We start from the raw sequence: 18,927 nt of genomic DNA, 5'->3' as shown, positions 1-18,927 counted from the left end.
CAAACAACCAGATCTCAGGAGAACTATCATGAGGACAGCACGTGGAGGATTGTGCTAAACCAGTAGAAACCACCCCCACGAATCAATCACCTCCCACCAGGGCCCACCTCCAACACAGTTACAGTTCAGCATGAGATTTGGGTGGGGACACAGCCACACCATGTCAGGCTTCCCATTCTTCTGCACGTGCTTGGCAAATGCTTCTGTCACTTGTTTTGGTTTTTGTTGATACATAATATATGTACATATTTTCAGAGTGCATGTGATATCTTGATTCATCCCTATATTGATCAAATCTGGGTACTTGGGATGTCTTTCTCTTGAAATATTTTCTTTTCCTTGTGCTGGTAATGTTCAAGTTATTCTCTCTTAGCTGTTTTGAAATACACAGTAGATGACCCACTGCCATCCCCCTGCTGATTTATCAGTAGTAGGTCTTGTGCTCCCGTTAGGCTGTGTTTCTGTGCCTGTTACCAGCCTCTGCCCATCCTGCTTATGAGTGGGCTCTGCTGGGCCCTGTTGGCCACCTACTCTTGGCCTCCATGAGATCTGCTCTCAGCTCCTGCTTATGAGTGAGAACATGGGCCGTTTCTTTGCTTGGCTCATTTGCTTAACGTAATGTCCTCCAGCTCCATCCATGCTGTCGCGGATGACAGGGGTCTCCACTGTGTGGTGGAATATTGCTCCTGTGTATGTTCGGGCCACATTCCCTTCATCCCCTGTTGATGGGCACTCAGGTGATTCCGGACCTTGGCTGCTGTGGATGGTGCTGCATTGAAGCCGAGAGCAGTCACTGACTTTATACTCTCGGGACGTGAGCCACTTTGATGTTCTCAAGCGGCCTATCCCCAAAATCCTCCGTGGAATGCCGCATTCCTTTGTGCCCATGGCTTCCACTAGGATGAACCGCTGGGAAGGGGCTTTGAGTGAACTCTTGGGTTTCTGTCTTTAACTGGTACCTGACTGCACTGACCAAGGAGGGGTCCCAGTGACCCTGGACACTGCCTCACATAAGGTCCAAAGATGCAGTTAGGTTCTTTTTTTAACTTTAAAAAAAAAAAAAAAAAAAAAAAGCTTTTGACCTGGTTAAGCTATAGCATTATCAGTGTTTTTCATATTGGAAAGGTGTATATTTTATTTTCTAAGAAGGAAAAAAATCCTGTTAAATACTCTAACCACAGATTAAATCATGTCAAGGAAAGAGGTACTATTTTGGGGGAAAATCACCCCTTCATGTCAAAGATGAAGGAGATGAGTTACATAGTTTGAGTTAATTATGAAATCTTAAGTGGTTTTGAGAAGACAAACTGTGGATGCTGCAAGACATGAGACTGAGGCTGATTTAATATTAGTCAGCCCTGATAGAATGTGGCTATTATTTAAAGCTTGCTCCAGTATTGCTTGATAGATTGTAAGTTAATGTGAAGATCTGTTTGATGCTTTTATTTTACAAAATATTGAGAAAAAGTTTGACAGCCAAGGAACAGCCTTCAACCAATTTCTTCCGAATTTCTATCACCAGAAAAATTTGTCCTGTTAATTCCAGAATTTACTTTTGGAGAGTTCCTGTAAGGAGAGCAGAGGTATTGGTGGTTGAATGGTGACTTGAATTTAGGTGAAGACCGTTAAATATTTCATAGTCATGTTTGTCTTGGTGGTTTTAGCAATTTTATATTAAATTTAGAACTGCGAGTCAAACCAAATGTGTTCTTTTGCTTTTGTGATACTCCTATGTTTGTATGACTATATGGTAAAGAATGATAAAATGTGTGTAGGTTATTTTTTCTTTGTAGATATTAGGATTTTGAGGGGAACAAATTAATCATTCTAATAGACATTGTGCTGTATGTTGGGTCCTTTGTATATTGAATCAGTATAATGAGGACCACTTGAAAGTATGTTTCTATACAAGATCTTTTATATACTGACTTGTGTTATACAAAATCCTTCATCCTCTAAGACTAAGCAATGGGTTGGAGGAGAGGTTTAATCCCCCATTAGGTCTATTCTAAATGCCCAGAATTGAATGCAAGTAACAATTATGCTTTTGAAGTGGGGGGTGTGTGTGTGGGGGGGAGTGGACTCCTTTTTAGGTCATGGGACGGAGGTAAACCAAAGATCAGATTTGCTGATGAACATTTGTGCATATTCAAATGGAGAAGTCATATGACTTGACTGCACCTGCGTACTCTGATTTTGGTTTCGTTAGTGTCCATAGCCACAAGCCTCAGCAGCCTCTGGGAACCACACTGAGGGGCTGTGGTAAGGGTTATTACAGAGTCGTGTGTCTTAGTGAATGGCACAAATGACCTTGTGGGCCTACTTTGGGTTTGCTTGAACCTGTAGATTGTTAAACTAATTTTAGTTTAACATTTTGGGGATTATAAATTGTGATTCTTGTCTAAGAAGATGTTTCTATTGTCTCTGAAGACAGGAGCCACAATACAGATGGTCCCTGGCTCACAATGGTTACATTTGTGAGTTTTTTTTTTTCAACCTTGTGATGGTGTGAACTAGTCACACTCAGTGAATTGTTCGACCCGAGATGGGCTGCCTCTGGATGAACCCGTTGTAAGTTGAAACTGTTATGTCAAATGTACTTTCTATTTAGGATATTTTCAGCTTACGCTGGGTTTATTGGAACAGTTCCATCCCATGGTAAGTCAGGGAGCATATGTGCTCATAAAAGTGGAGACAATCTCATAGATACCATGAGATATAATGTCTCTGATGTTATAGAGATACGATGAAAACAATCAAGTGGGACTTGGAAACCTTGGAGGGACTCACATGGGTGGCTCCTGGAATGCAAACATGGGCGCCACTGGCTTGTGGATGTGAGGTCTGTGCCTTCTGCTTAGTTTAGTGGGTTATCGGCTGCTCTCCAGGGCAGAGAGGTCCAGTGTTCCTGTGTTTAGATGTTTGAGCTGCCTTAAGAGGCTAGGTCAGTTCTCACTGGTGTCTTCAGGGCTTTAGGCCTTTGGAACAAGGAGGTGGAAGCACGACTTTGGAGAGCTTTGGAAATCTCAACGGACTTCAGGGCCATCCCCTTGGCAGGAGAGAGCCCCACTGGAGGCGAGCAGGGTGCCCTGCAGGCCTGTGCGGGGCCCAGGAATGTATGGACGTTGTGAGGGCCACAGGACACAGATAGGTCTTGGTTCACAACTGGTGTGATGGCCATGCAGCATTTCTAGCAGATACATGAGTGCCGGGACTTGGGTTTTGGGGTGTGTGTCCTGGTTGCCTAGTTGCTTGGAAGACCCCTATTCAGATCCCAGCCTGAGTCACCGTGACAGGCCTCCCGTTTCACAGGCCACAAGGAAGCCGTGGCGTCAGTCACTCGACGCCCACCAGATGTCAGATGTGCGTCTGTATCTTCCCTGGTTTCGGGATGGGTCTTGTTTTGAGGTTATAGTAAACGTTCTTTAAGAGCGGTTTTTGTATTTTTTATGTTTGCGAGGCAGCAGCAGGGAGAGCTTGAGCAGTGAAATCTCCTTCCCAACCAATGCGATTTCAGATCAGAGTGGGTAATTACGGCAGCGGAGCTGCGAGATCACCTTACCAACCAATGAGAATTCAGATCACAGCAGGTAATTAGGGCAGCGGGGCGGGTGGCAGAACCCTGAACTGTGGCTGTTTCTGGCGTCTTGCCCCGCGGACAGAGCGTGCTGGGGCCTCCCTAGTCCTCTGTGGGGTGGGTGGAGCCATGAGCCGGGTGCTGCTGGGCCGTGGCTGGCTCCCCAGCCCGGGGTTTATGCAGGACTCCTTCTGAAGACAATTTGGAACCCAGAAAGCAGCACTGAGGAGAATGGGTTTGTGCGTTTCTGGATCCTTGGTGCTTCCCAGTCTCAGAGGCTGGGCAGGTTCTGAGGGGTCTCACCAGGGAGACTTGCACAGTCGGCCCCGGGGTGGAGTGGGGCTGCAGCGGGTCTTGCAGGAGCTGGAAGGTGGGGGTGAGTGTCTCTCACAGGACCTTTCAAATGGGCCCAGCAGGATGCATCTGTGGAAATGGTGCCACCTAATGCTGGGCTGTGGCCAGCAGGACCTGAAAGGCTACAGCGGGCTGTGTTTCTGCTCTCTTGAGAGTCTCTGCACAGTTTTCCTTGGTTTTTGTCTGTTTGGAGGACGCTTCCCCTTTTCTTGGGCTTACCTAGCCTTCTGAGCATCCTTGTTAAGTATGACAAAGCCCTGAGAAGGCATTTTTATGGCATAATTATGTTATCCTGGTGGCTGGATAAATGACCTGCAAATGCGGGTGACTCAGTAGCTCTGAGGGTGTTCAGTATCCAAGACAGAGGTGGGAATGAAATGTTCAGGCAGACGTCAGGGGATCTGTTCTCTGCTTCACACTGGGGCCCGGGTTCCCTGACAGTCTTCACACTCCGTCCAAAATGGGGATAATTAAGTCTCACGGATTCGGCTTCAGCTGAGAGCTGCCTCCAGCACAGTCTTGTGTGAGTAACAGTTTATATGTTTGGTGCAAAGGGCGGGTGTCATTTGATCTTATTTGTGGTGGTGCTTCTGGTGGCTTTTCCGTAAGGAATTTAGACTTTATTAGCTTTGGCAAGGGAATCCTGAGTGATAAATTGGAAGAATGTTTCAGGAAATTCTGGAACCTGCAGTGAATCTGGAATCTGTATGAAATTGAGATTTGGATTCTCACGATTTCCTAATGCTACCCCAAAACTCAGTAGATGAGACAGTCGTAGAGCTTCAGTTGTGCTGCCCCAGTTCCCCATTTTAAAAGGAACACGTTGCTTTCATCTAGAATGTTCTGAGCTCTGAATGCTGCCAGCGGAGTGACCAGCTCTCTGCATCAGAGAGGAAGCCAAGGCTGCGCCCACGACGTCACAACAGCTGGGAGGTGACCCTGGACCTCAGGCACATGTGCTGCTGACCATTTTCTGTGAACTCCAACGTGCTGCAGTGGTGTCCTTGGTGCTTTACAGTCTTCTGAAGCTTTTGATGTGTCTGCACTTTATAGATTTTTCTGAAGTAGACGGCCTTTTCCCACACCCTTGTGCTGAGTTTTGTCAGAGGCTGGTGTGTGGGAAGCACCACACCCACATTTCTGACAGGGAAGACTCTGGTGCCCAACTGAGGTCAGAGTGGAAATTTGTTTTTCCTTCCCTCCAGTCTGGTCCAGCTGCTCCCTGCTTGGCCAGAAGAAAATCATGCTTATCCAAGTCGTAGGCAAACCCCCAAAATCAAACATTTGTCTTTTCTCTTTAATATACTCGTTTAGTTTATATGGAATGATAGAGAAATGTCTTTTTAGGGGAAAATTAATTTCTTTAATTACAGAGACCTTTTTGTATTAAAAACTGCAATCAAGAGGCTATTTTGTAATATCTAGTTAAATACTACAGTTGAAAGCTCCTTATATTTGATCTTAAACTTGGGCTCAGTGTGTGTGTCCGCACGCTCGTGCTCATGAGGCCAGGTTCAGCTGTGAACTACAGGCATGGTACATACTTTCTGGTTGCTTTTTTGAAAGTCTTACTGCTTGGCCTCTCTGACTCAAATGTTGTTACATTGATTCTGTTCAGAATGATCATCCTTCTGTCCAGGGTCCAGTCGTCTTCCTCATCTTTGTCTCCTACAGTATTATTTAATAGTCACATATTTTATAGGTTACAGGTGACTGATCTGTTCATTAGGAAAACAATGCCGATTTTTACATCATTATAATGGACTTGTTAAATGATTGTTAGTATAATGGAGCTTACATGGCCAAAGAGGCTTTGCAGATGTGACTGTAACGGACAGTGAGATGGGGGAGGACCCTGGGTTGTCCAGGTGGGGTCCGGTGTCCTCACATGTGCCTTGATAAGAGGGAGTACGAGGGTCTGCCTCAGGAGGGCTGAGGGCGGGGGTGGGGCAGGGGCTGGAGGGGCGTGGGGCAGGGGCCGGAGGGGTGCAGGGCTGAGGCTGGGGCAGTGGTCGGAGGGGTGTGGGGCTGTGAGCCAAGCTGCATGGTAGCCTCTATGAATTGGGAGACTCCAGGCAGGAACACAACCTACTGACCCCTTGGCTTCAGCCCTGGGACTCCTGACTTCCAGGGCTGAGAGGAGGTTTGCATTTGTGGTAATTTGCTGCAGCAGCAATAGGAAGTTAATGCATTGTATCTGCTCTTCACCTTCAAACCTTTGAAAAGTAACCCTGTCGTATCAGCCTCCTCCTCCTCCTCCATGCTCCTGCTCTTCCTCCTCCTCCTCCATATTCCTGCTCCTCCTCCTCCTCCTCCATGCTCCTGCTCCTCCTCCTCCATGCTCCTCCTCCACGCTCCTCCTCCTCCTCCACGCTCCTCCTCCTCCTCCACGCTCCTCCTCCTCCACGCTCCTCCTGCTCCTCCTCCACGCTCCTCCTGCTGCTCCTCCACACTCCTCCTGCTGCTCCTCCACTCTCGTCCTGCTCCGCCTCCACGCTCCTGCTCCTCCTCCGCCTCCACGCTCCTGCTCCTCCTCCGCCTCCACGCTCCTGCTCCTCCTCCGCCTCCACGCTCCTGCTCCTCCTCCGCCTCCACGCTCCTGCTCCTCCTCCGCCTCCACGCTCCTGCTCCTCCTCCGCCTCCACCCTCCTGCTCCTCCGCCTCCACCCTCCTGCTCCTCCACCTCCACCTTCCTGCTCCTCCGCCTCCTCCATGCTCCTGCTCCTCCTGCTGCTCCTCCATGTTCCTCCTCCACGCTCCAGCTCCTCCTCCATGCTCCAGCTCCTCCTCCATGCTCCAGCTCCTCCTCCATACTCCAGCTCCTCCTCGCTCTTGCTCCTCCTCCATGTTCCTGCTCCTCCTCCTCCCTTTCCCTGCACAGCCCTTCCTTTTCCCACTTCCTCCCTATTTCCTGGACAGTTTTCTCTTTTTCTCCTTCCCTGTCCTTGGGCAACCTCCTTGAAACTCTGGTTGAAAGTCACTGGTCTGTGGGGCCACCTATTTGACAGACGAGCACGCTGAGGCCCAGGCCAAGTGACTGACTCAGACCCGCGTGGAGTCTGACCCTGGGCGGATGTCATCTCCTGCCTCCCATAGCACTGGGTTGTCCCTAATGGAAGAGAATCAATGATGCTGCTTCACTGATCTCCAGGGAAAGCAGGTCGATAACAGGTTATAAACATGGGAACGTTTTGGAAAATCTGTCGTCCACTTGTCAGCTCCATCTCCTGCCTGGAAGATGTAGAGAGAACCTGCCTTCAGCCCCCGTAACAGGACAGAGGACAAGGGCAGAGACAAGTCCTGTCGGTGCCCTCAGGAACCCCCGTTTCCTCCTCATGGTGGAAGTGGAAACCATCCCGCTGGATGATCTTCCCGGGGAGACTCTCCACCCTGAAAGCAAGGAATCTGGTTTGAGCACACACACATTCTTGGTGCCATCACTTTCTGCAGCTGAACGCTGCGTACGTGGCCCATTAATCTTGCTAGTCCGGTGTTACTGGGTCCTGGGAGTTTCTGTGGGTTGAAGGCAACTGTTTACTATTGTGTTTAGAGAGGAAAATAGAACTTCGCTGTGTCAAAATCAGATGATAACCGTTGCCATGGGATTCCTTGGGTTGGTTGGGGCGGGGGATGCTCAAGCTTTTTCAGAGGGCGAAGTTCTTGTTTGAGACAGTCACACTTTGTCGCCCAGGCTGGAGTGCAGTGGTGTGATCTTGGCTCACTGCAACCTCCGCCTCCTGGGTTCAAGCAGTTCTCCCTACCTCAGCCTCCCGTGTAGCTGGGATTATAGGTGTGTGCCACCACACTTGGCTAATTACAAAGACTTTTCATACAGGCAGGGTTTTGCCATATCGACCAGGCTGGTCTTGAACTCCTTACCTCAAGAGATTGGCCCACCTTGGCCTCCTAAAATGCTGGGATTACAGGCTTGAGCCACTGTGCCCGGCCCGATCCTGACATCTTTTAAAGCTGCCTTCATGTGCCGGAAGCCAGTCTGTTTGAAAATCAGGCTTGAAGAGCCTAAGAGGAGAGGGATATACTTAAGCTAGGTAAATAACTATGCATATGTTTAAAAATGTGGGCCAAAATCTACCCCAAATGTTAACTCTTCTGCTTGGCTTTTTATATCCATTTATGGTTATTCTTTCAGTATTAAGATTTTAAAAGATTCTTTTGATAATTGTGGACAAATTACTATTAAAACTGAGCTGCATTTGTAACACTTTAAAGAAGTAATTGGATGACTTTGTTTTTCACGGAGGCATTTTGAATAGTTACATAATTAATGTTTATCTCTTTGCCAGAAATCTTTTTTTTTTTTTTCCCAGAACAGAAACCTGAAAAGAAACATTCCTTTGCATTAAGTGCTATTTCACTGTGTGACAATCAAGTTTTGAATGTGAGAACAAGATCATCGTGTATTTTTGGGATAACTCTTGCTTAATAGTGATAATGCTAAGTGTTAAAATTATGGAACAATTTGTTTCTTTGAAAATTACTATTTGCCTGCTCATCAGGTGGGAGCTGATGAGAACGTGGTTGTAAAAATTAAATTGTATTTAGCTTGTATAAAAGAAGTTTTAAAAAGCTGTTTTGTTTTGTGCTACTACTGAAGTTGCGTAGCTGTGGAAATGAGGTTATTGCAGGCACCTAGAATTTGATCTCCTTCACTTCCACGATGGGAAGAAATTCTCCAAGAAGCACAGGAATCTGACTTTCTGATATTGAGACTCCTAGGCATCAAGCCCCATGGAAGGGGTGATGATTACGTGAGCATTGGCGTTGATGTGGGCATCCTCCAAGCCGGACGCAGGGAGCAGGGAAGGGCAGAAAGAGTAGGCCCCTCAGGAGCCATGAGAAAATAAAGTGTTGGCAGCAGTGGTAAGGGTTGGTGTCAGGGGCCAGGAAGAGGTGGTGAACGGGAGCATGTGCCTCAAGGCAGCCCTGGAATCCGCAGTCCCTGCAGTGAGGTCTGGTCTGCAGGGGACGTGGACGGCCACACGGCGAGGCCCACAGACAGCCTGGACTCGGCTGCCTCAGAACTCTGGTGGACGTTGCAAACGGCCCCAGAGGGTTGCAGTGCACGTTCCTCGGACAGAAGGAAGACGCTTGGAACTGTTCCCGGCACGAAGCCAGCGCCCTGTGAACAGTGGCCGCTGCTGTTGTGACTGAGTGCCGTCCAACTGGGGACATTTGCTCTGCTCAGTTCACACAATTGGGCCAGGAATGGGGTTGCCCTGCCTCCAACAAGCTTGACGCATTGAACAAGGGGTTCAGTCGATAATGTACTCTGTAAATATGCTCTCCCAGCTAGAGTGAGCAAAGCCCAGGGAGCGGGTGGTTCTTCATTGTTAGCCAGGTGTTTGTGTCGGAGCCAGTTGTGCGGCTGCCAGAGCGAATGTGACCAGGAAGCTTCTGTGCCCCCGAGGTGGCCAGCGTTCCTGTTACACATGCCGTAGGCAGAAGGTGGGCACTGCTGGGGAACTTGCTCATGTTCCTGTTTTCTGTTTGGAAATTCAAGGTTTCTGAGCATCCTATATCAAATTTGTACATTGCTGAGACTGTACACATTTCAACACTTGTTTTTTTCTGCTTTTCAGACCTATACAACCTGGCATTTGGCCATGGCTTCCAGGACAGGCTGGATGCAGAGTGAAGTCCTCTCCTCACTGTCAATGTTTGCAGATGTCTTCTAGTATAAACCTCGTATTTCTTGAGATTTTCAATTAGGTTTTTACTTAACTAGACTCTTAAAATTGCCATGCACATAACTCTACCAGTTACAATCGTGAGCTAATAAGGGTTTCTGGTTTTTGGTTTTACTTTGATGAGTGTTTAACATTTGCATGCTGGATGTGGGGGTGGAGGTCATTTATCTGCTTTTCATTGCCTTCTTGGTTATACTTAGTGACTTTCAGGTAAGGTGTGGAAGGCGTGGTACAGGGTGAATTGCAGGCCGCACTGTTGCATCGTGGAGGACAGGCGGGGGCAGCAGTGGTGTACACAGTGGATGAGAGACAAGAGGAGACTTCTATCCTCGAGGGAAACACACAACAATTTAAAAAACTGATCATCTAGCTTACATGAGGTCCAACAAATTCAGTTTGCAAAGTTGAACTTCCAAGTTAATTTAGTAATTTTTCCCCTAAGTCATTAATTTAGTAGCTTATGTTTAAATTTATTTCTTTTGTCTAAAGGAAGTCATAAATTCTAAAATGAATGACTAAACATGTAATAATTTAGGCATACAGCACCTGAAGGGAAAACTGCCAGTATGCTAAAATATTGGATATGGACGCTTACAAAATATAATGTAGCATTCTTACAATGCATGTGCTCTTAGCGTGTAACTTGGTGAGTAGTTTTGAGCTATATTTGTGGGAATGTGTATCTTGAATACTTGAGGCCACCACTGCAGATGTGTGCGTGAGATGTATAAATACTGAATGTTCTTCTCCCTTCCCTTAAATGAAAAACATTAGCTCCCTTTTATTTTTATTTTTATTTTTATTTTTGAAGTGGACTCTTGCTCTCGTTGCCCAGGCTGGAGTGCAGTGGCACAATCTCGGCCCACTGCAATTTCTGCTTCCCGGGTTGAAGTGATTCTCCTGTCTCAGCCTCCTGAGAAGCTGGGACTACAGGCACCCGCCACCACGCCCAGCTAATTTTTGTATTTTTATTAGAGATGGAGTTTTGCCATATTGGCCAGGCTGGTCTCAAACTCCTGACTTCAGGTGATCTGCCCACCCCAACCTCCCAAAGTGCTGGGATTACAGGCGTGAGCCACCCTGCCCAGCCAGCTCCGTTCTGTAATGATTTATACAGTTGTTTTTGCTTTTTTTTTTTTGAGACGGGGTCTCACTGTGTCACCCAAGCTGGAGTGCAGTGACGCAAATCTAGGCTGACTGCAGCCTTCGCCTCCTGGGCTCAGGTGATCCTCCCACCTCAGCCTCCTGAGTAGCTGGGAATAGACACATGTCACCACGCCCAGCTAATTTTTTTTTTTTTTTTTTTTTTTTGTATTTTTAGTAGAGACAGGGTTTTGCCAGGTTTTCCAGGCTGGTCTCGAGCTCCTGGGCTCAAGCGATCTGCCCGCCTCGGCCTCCCAAACTGCTGGGATTACAGGCCTGAGCACCACATCTGGCCCATTTTTTTTTCCTTCCTTCCAGGATTAGAAGTCGACTTTCAGAAAACCCTTCAACCTTGCAAACTTAATTTTCCATAATAATATGCCTGTAGGATAAAAACAAGACCGAAACAAAGAAGTATGTGTGGACTGCAGTTAAAAATTTTCAACACAGCCTAGCTTAGGAGAGTTGACATTTACAAAGAGCAGGAGGCCCGTTCAGTGCCTTCTAGGCATTGGGAATGGCGGTCTGTGGGCGACCTTAACGTGTCCGGCGTCCTGAGACGTGATCGTGGTGCTCACGCTTTTACCGAGGGTCCACCCCAGGAGTACCAGAGGCACTTCTGCAGTTGGCCAGCCAGGCAGCAGCTGCTGGAGAAGGAACAAACAGTAAAAGACAGATGTACACGGTGTTATTGTGGCAGAGAGGTTAAAACCAGGCTCACTCTGTTCTTACAGTTTTAAAAAACTAATAATGAAGTCCTTGAATATGTATTGCATTTCAGGATTTTAAAGCGGTTATGGGTGTGTCTGTGTCTCTCTCTAGCTCCCAGGTGTTCCCTGTGAAAAGAGCTCAGAGACGCCACCTTTCCTTGTTGAGGTGACAGGGCCTGGAGAGGTGTGAACCCCGTGGTGGGGGGGGGTGACTGACCTGGGGGGAGGCTGGGTCAGCGGTGGGGATCCACCCCCACTCCACGTTCCTGTAGGGAATTCACAGTTCTAAGTCTTTATGATATGGGTAAAATGAACCTGGAAGGGGTGTTATTTTTTAAGAAGTAAGTGCCATGCTCTTTTTTCCTCATACTTCTCCATGTTTAAGCAGCGTTGAAGGATAAGGCACTAGTAGCATGTTGGTTTGGAAACAATCTTGTTGGTTATTTTACCTTGAACCTGATATTAAGGTTGTCTGGTAACAGAGGTTTTCCTTTAACAACATGGAACTTTGTTGAATCTGTTGCCTCATTGGCTGAGCAGTCTGAAGTCAGTGCCGTGGCAGCTGAAGAGGCCTTGGAGGAAGCCGCTGGATGGGCAGGACGCACCCCCCTTGATTGAGGGAGAGAGGCACAGTTTGCAGGGATCCCACGTGGCACTTGTGGCTCTCTCCTGCCCCCTGCTGGCTGGCCAAGCAGCCTCACCACAGTGCGCTCAGTGTGAATGTTCACAGGGCAGGCCAAGGCTTTTGCTCCAGAAACACTGACTTCAGAAACAGCCGGCCGTGTGTGTTGAGCATGGCAAGAAAGACTTACGTGTGTCTTAAACCTCTTGAACAAAGCAAGTTGATGTTTCAAATGCATCTCGAAGGCTAATGACTTTGCTATGGTCAATATTCAGGAGAAAATAGGGTTTGATGAAATAGAAGCACAGGAGTGGCAAGTGAGGAGCTTGTGCCCCCTATGACTAAGCGATGTCCTGGCCGTTCCACACCATGGCCTCTGAGCAGCCAGCGTGCAGATACAGGGTCAATTTAGATGGGACTCCTGGAGCTGTCAGCCGTCCGGGAGAAGTACGAGGAGTTCTGTGTGCCCATGGTCATGGTTCCCGCTACTCTGTCCAGCAATGTGCCGGTTCCGATTTCAGCATCGGGGCAGACAAAGCCCTGAACATTATCACCAGTCCCTGTGCACCCCGCCAGGCGGGTGCCCGCTGACCCTAACCCGAGGGCCCGGCCCTTATTATCTACCAGTGCGCTAGAAACAGCCTTTTACAAATACCCTGAATGAGAGCTGCTCGTTCTTTTCTCCCCGCTGGAAAAGTAGGTTTTTAGACTGAACATTTTTGATCTCACTCCCAAAAAAGTTTTTATCACCTCTTCTGTGTGGCCACCGGCGGGGATGTAGCATGGCCAAGACCCCTGGGGTGCCCGTGAGTACCTGCAGCGCTGAGGATGCCTGGGCCGCAGTCTCCTGTGATTGCACCAGCATTAAAATCCGCTTTTTTTTTTTTTTTTTTTTTTTTTAATGTTGAGCCTAAATTTTCTTTGAGCCTCCAATTCCCATTATGATGAATCCCTACCTTGATGCTGAGGGTAGAAATTGAATATTTTATAATTGTAGTCATTGTCCTGAACGCACCATTGCATTTGTTATCTCTTTAGTCTTGGCTGTTGACCTCATTTTCCCCTTTGTAAACTGGGGATGTTAAATTACATCTAAGACAATATTGGGGCTAGTTTTTTTTTTTTGCCGAGAGACAATAATGAAACATAGAAATATATTATTCTGTTTTTCGTTTTGTTTTTTTTCTTTGTGAGACAAGGTCTTACTCTGTCACCCAGGCTTGAGTGCAGTGGTGTGATCTCGGCTCACTGCAGCCTCTACCTCCTGGGCTCAGGTGATCCTCCCACCTCAGCCTCCCGAGTACCTGGGACCACAGGCACATACTGCAATTCCAGGCTAAAAGAAATATATGCCTATCCCCATGTTTGTGTGTCACACTTGGTGATTCACGTGGGAATCCGAAGATCCGTACCTAACGCAGGAAGCATTTCATTTTTTTAAAACTTGATGTCTAAAATTTTTCAGAAATTCTCAAGTTTTAATTTTTCTTGTGCGACTTAGTTCTCACGAATATTTTTCTAAGTTTTTTTTTTTTTTTTTTTTTTTTTTTTTTTTGTAAACCCTTGGCATGGCAACTTATTTCTAGCACTGGTAATTAAAATAACAAGCTTTTAACATACAACTCATACGGTAAGTAACGCTTAGAACTCGTTTCTTGCTTTTCTGAGCATCTTAAACTTTCTTCACTTTCTTTGCAAAGGAAACCTGCCCAGGTTTTCCCGTGTTCACTGGCTCTGGGGGCAACTTTCACCTTATTTTTGGCAGTCACTAATCTCTAACCTAGACATTGCTTCTGTAATCCTGATGACAGGTGTCACGGCTTTGCTGCTGTGGGTCCAGCCCGGCTCTGGGCTGCCCTTCACGCTGGGAACGTGAACATGAGTGTCTGTTTCACAGAGGGGATTCCAGCATGGCTTTCACTGCTCTTTCACCGGCTTTAGCTGGATTTTTGGGTCTGTGAAAGTTGGGTGTGCAATGGGAGGGATTGAAGCTTCTTTTTTCCCGAATTGTTACCTAATTGGCACTTGCCCAGAGGGAATGGGTGGATAATTTGAGAGCAGCCACTGCAGTTAGCTGAGCATCTGAAGATGTGGGACAAAGCTGGTGTTGACCTCCCTGTGACTTTTTTTTTCAAGTTTCCACACAAAGCATTAGATCCTTGTGGTATGTGATGTACACTTTCATTCGTGAAGAAAATCTCTCTTTAATTCCAGGGTCCTCCGCTATAAATAACTTTTTTTTTTTTTTTTTTTAGATTGTAAATATGTAACAAATTTGTAGGGTCAAAATTTGAAAACCAAAACACGTGAGGCAAACACCCTACAGATGATCAGTTCCACCCACTTTGACTTCCCTTGGAGGGACTGTGTGATTTATTATGCGATTGTTTTAAATTCAGTTTTTCATTCATTCGAGTTTCTCAAAGCTAGGTTAAAAATATTTGTTTTTGTTTTTTGGGTTTTTTTTGTTTGTTTTTGGAGACAGGGTCTCACTCTTTCCCAGGCTGGAGTGCAGTGGTGCAATCACGATTCACTGCAGCCTCGACCTCCCAGGCTTAGGCGATCCTCCCACGTCAGCCCCCTGAGTAGCTGGGACTATAGGTTCATGCCACCGTGCGCGGCTAATTTTTTGTATTTCTACAGAGATGAGGTCTCCCTATGCTGCCCAGGCTGGTCTCAAACTTCTGGGCTCAAGCAATCCCCCTGTCTTGGCCTCTCAAAGCAGGGGGGTTACAGGGATGAGCCACCGTGTCGGGCCTTAAGTTAACTGATTATAATAGAGAAAGAACTGGAGATTGTAGTTAGTTGAGCCTCCCGTTGGCCAGGCACAGCCACCTTGGTAAGTGTGTGTGTGTGTGTCCTCATTGCCCTTCTGATCCTGAGCTCCGAGGAATGAGGCTGTCTTGGCAGTGCTGTGGTCCTAGTCTCGAAGGGTGAGTGGCGCCGGCTGATCGAGGTCACCCTGGCGAATGTTGCAGCTTTTTGGGAGCCAGGGCAGGGATGAGAAAGCCGCTGAGGATCCCTCTGTGGACCCCTGAAGGGAGAGGGACCAAGATGTGAACATGGCAGCTGTTTTCTCCAGAACCCTGTTTACTGACAGCCAAACAGGGTGAATCCTGAGAAGGTTTGAATTTGTGTCTGAACTGGGCTCGTCTGGTCATAGAACAGGAGCTGGTGGCGAACTCGGGAAATGAGGGAGCGAGGCAACTTGATGTGGATGACTCCGGGTCGCTCCAGCCACTGTCCTGAAGCCGTTGGAGGCTGAGGACGTGTGGGAGTGAGTGTCTCTTCCCTGTCCAGCCACACCCTCTGTGACCCGTGATGCCTGGCCCTGGGCAGCATTTATGTTTGGGGTCTGTGGATGGCTCCAGTTGTTCCGTCAATTTGGTGATTCTCATGGGGTGATTGTGCCCCAGGGGATGTTTGCACTGTCCAGGGAGGTTTCTGGTTAGAACTGGGAGAAGGGATGCTTCCAGCACCTAGGACTGGAGACAAGAGACGCTGCGGAAAGTTCCTCCAAGCACAGGGCGATCTCCATAGTAGGCGTCTGGCTCAGGACGTGGCCATGTTGCGCTTCAGAAGTCCTGGGCGGATCTGATGTGGTGAAGTCGTCATCTGCTTTGGACACGTGCGTCCTCATCCTCATCCTCACTGATGATTTGCTTCTTGCCAGCATTGATGCTTAGCTGACGCCACAGCCCCTCAGAATCTATGCAGTACTGGCGAGTGGGTCTTCCGGGCAGAACGGAATGAATGAAATACCTCGGAGCAGGTGTTACACATTCTCAGGATGTGGCTGCAGGGAGTTTCGGTTGGACTCCTTTCATTCCTTAGCGCTGGCTGGTGCATTATTCTGTCCTGTAAGCTTGATCAGGTCACATCAGAAACACAGTAGGTGGGTGCCATGCTGCTGTCAGGTGTCGTGAAGGTGGCGGTGACCACAGCCTTGTAATTCCTTGTCATAGTGGCCCCACCACAGACCCAGGGGCCCGGCTGTGTTTGGTCTTGAGAGTTTTATGCTTTTCTGGGCAGGGTCTCCCCTGTCTTGAATCTTCCCTGCCCTTTTTTGGAGACTGAAGGAAGGAAAAAGACGAGTGATAGGGAAGAGGGGAGAGAGGATTTGCAGCAATGTGGCCATTCTCACAGATTTCAATGTGGAGTTAAGGAGCTGAGACCCCCCCACCTGCCCTCTTGTGTGCCTCAGGCCCCTCCTGGCCCCAGGTCACCCACACCCTCTGGCTTCCAGTGAGGGCTTCTTGGAGAAGCAGCCAGCTCTCTGCAGCCAGTCTTGGTCCAGCCAGTCTTGGTCAGTCCTGAGCTAGGGTATTCCACAGTAAAGGAGTGACATCACCTGTCTGAAAAGCATAAGGAGCCCCCCACATGGTGGTGCTGAGGGGGCCACATCCTGGGCACCAGGCCAGCGAGTATCCCCAGATGAGTGTTTCTGGCTGGGAAGCAGGCTGGCATTTGGATTGAAGTCCTGCAAAAACTGCCATGGCCAGAGCCTGCAAGGCAGAGCCTGTACAGAACAGCCCAAGAGCTGGGCATGTGCTGGGCCTGGGTGGATGTGGAGGCTGTGCCATGGGGCACGGGGGCCCCTGCTCACAGCTCACCTCGTGGTCACCCAGCACTGACCCACCCACCTTACCCTCCTACCCACCACGCTGTGAACTCACCTGCCATGGATCTCCACTCACTGTCCAAAGCCCTCTGCCCACACATGGGCTCCTGGCCTTGGGATGCTTTGGGTTGCACCAGGGCTGCAGAGCCTGGGTCGCTCAGTGTCTAACTCTCCCGGGGAGATGTGGGCCCCGCCCTGCATCCCAACAGTAGCATTTCTGCAGCAGATGTGGGGATATTCACAGTAAGAGGGACACATCCAAGTCCATAAATAGTTGGTTTTGCCACTAAGTGGATGACAAAACACCTTGCCGTGTGGGGCCGCTGGGAGGTGGGAACAGTGGGCCTGTGGACCTGTCCTGCTGTTAACTTGGTTAACACCCTGATGTGGAGTCTGGAAAACCCCGGGGCACACGGGCTCGAGAACTGCTCCCATTTCTGACACCAGAGCCCATTTCCCAGTGGAACCCCAGAGCAGCAACTCAGGTTCTTGCTCGCCTGTGTGGCTTTGTGTGCAGCTTCCCGAGGGCAGAAATGGCAGCCTCCCGCCGGAGAGCAGAGATGCGGCCCAGGGCTGAGTGTGGCCCACCGGTAATCCAGCTGCCTGCCTCCTTCCCTGCCTGCGCTCGGAGGCCGCCTCTGCACGATGACGGTGGTCACTTGGTGTGGTCCTTACAGCTGTGGGTCCCATCCCATTGATCCTTGCCTGCCTGCAGAAAGCTACAGGACTGGCTTTGCCTTTAAACGTCCTGACCGCCCTGGCCTCCCTTACCCACAATGAGATGCCGAGAGCTGAGCTGTCCCGCTTGTGACTAACTCGCCACTGCCTGCAACCTGCTCTGCTGCCTGCCTCACACCCACCCTGCTGTGCTGCCTGCAGGCCTCCCCTTTCACGAGGACCTGGGCTGTGCCCAGGCAGCCTCCTGCGTCGCTGAGGCCTGTCCTGCTCCCGCACAGCCTCCAGAGCTCCCCGGGCCCCTTGACCCGCATGAACGGGCTTTCCCTGGTGACTCAGGCCCCTCCTGTCCCTTCCTGGACCTCAATGCAGGCCCTGGGGCTGGCAGGTGAGCACCTGGCACCCCTGCTAACCACTTGGCTCCGCTGCTTCAGGCTTACAAGAGCATGTGCGACGTGGCCGAGGCACAAGGCCGCCACCAGGAGCTTTGCATCCCCCCTGTGTGGTGCCGGCCATGATTAGCAACAATGTCCCGGGCACAGAAATAAGCCTGGGCTTATTTATTGACCAGGACAGATGGACGGACGGACAGATGGCTGGCTGGTTGGGGAATACTGTGCTTATGTCATTCAGAGACGAGCATTTCTTGAGCGCCTGCTGTGGGGGCTCAGCCGGGTACCGCTGATGGTGCAGTGGTGTAAGCCCAGCCCACAGTTCCTGCCCTCATGGAATTCGCAGCCTAGTGAGGACTGCAAGTCAAATAACCACGAGATAACTGCAGGGAGAGACACCCGGGTGATTTCTATGAAGAGAGGACATGGGGTGCCCCGAGAGCCCCTGACAGAGGGAACTTTGGTCCTAGAAACCAGGCGGCGTTTTCCTGAGGAAATGACATTTCCCTCTGGGTCAGAGCTGAGGAAGGTGCCTCTGTGTACCGTGGCCGCTGTGACCCTGACCACACACCTGGGGCTGGAAAGTAATACTCTCCCACAGCTCTGGAGGGCGGGAGCCATGGGCTGAGACTGGAGTGTTTGTTCCAGGAGAGTCCCTCGTGGCCCATTCAGGTGCCCAGAGCTGTGGGCCTTGCATGCCTTGTTCCCTGGAGCCACCGCCTCCCATGTGGGTGTGCAGCATCCTGCTCCAGGGCCTTCAGCCTCTGCACCCCTCATCTTCAGATGCAAGTGGTGGCACTTCGGGCTCACCTGGGTAGTCCTCAGGATTCACCTTTATCACCGCATGAGGAAACATTCCCAGGTTCCAGGGAATAGTACCGGGATTCCTTTGGGGGCCCCTCTCCCTCCCACCCACCCACCCACCACTGCCTGAATGTGATGTACACAGCGACCAGCATATCCAGAGGCCCCAGGAGGACCTGGGGTGGCTGGAGCTAGAGCGGGACCTGGTGTCAGAAGCACGCGGGGCCAGGGATTCCCGAGAAAGGCTTGATGTGTACTTGAAGTAAGCAAAGGGTTTTGAATGCTTTTTATAGATGGGTCTCCCGTCTGTGTGAACAGATT

Source organism: Chlorocebus sabaeus, chromosome 12, assembly GCF_047675955.1.
Source record: "Chlorocebus sabaeus isolate Y175 chromosome 12, mChlSab1.0.hap1, whole genome shotgun sequence".
NCBI classification, from domain to species: Eukaryota; Metazoa; Chordata; class Mammalia; order Primates; family Cercopithecidae; genus Chlorocebus; species Chlorocebus sabaeus.
The sequence above is the reverse complement of the archived record's forward strand: the minus strand, read 5'-3'. Positions refer to the sequence as shown.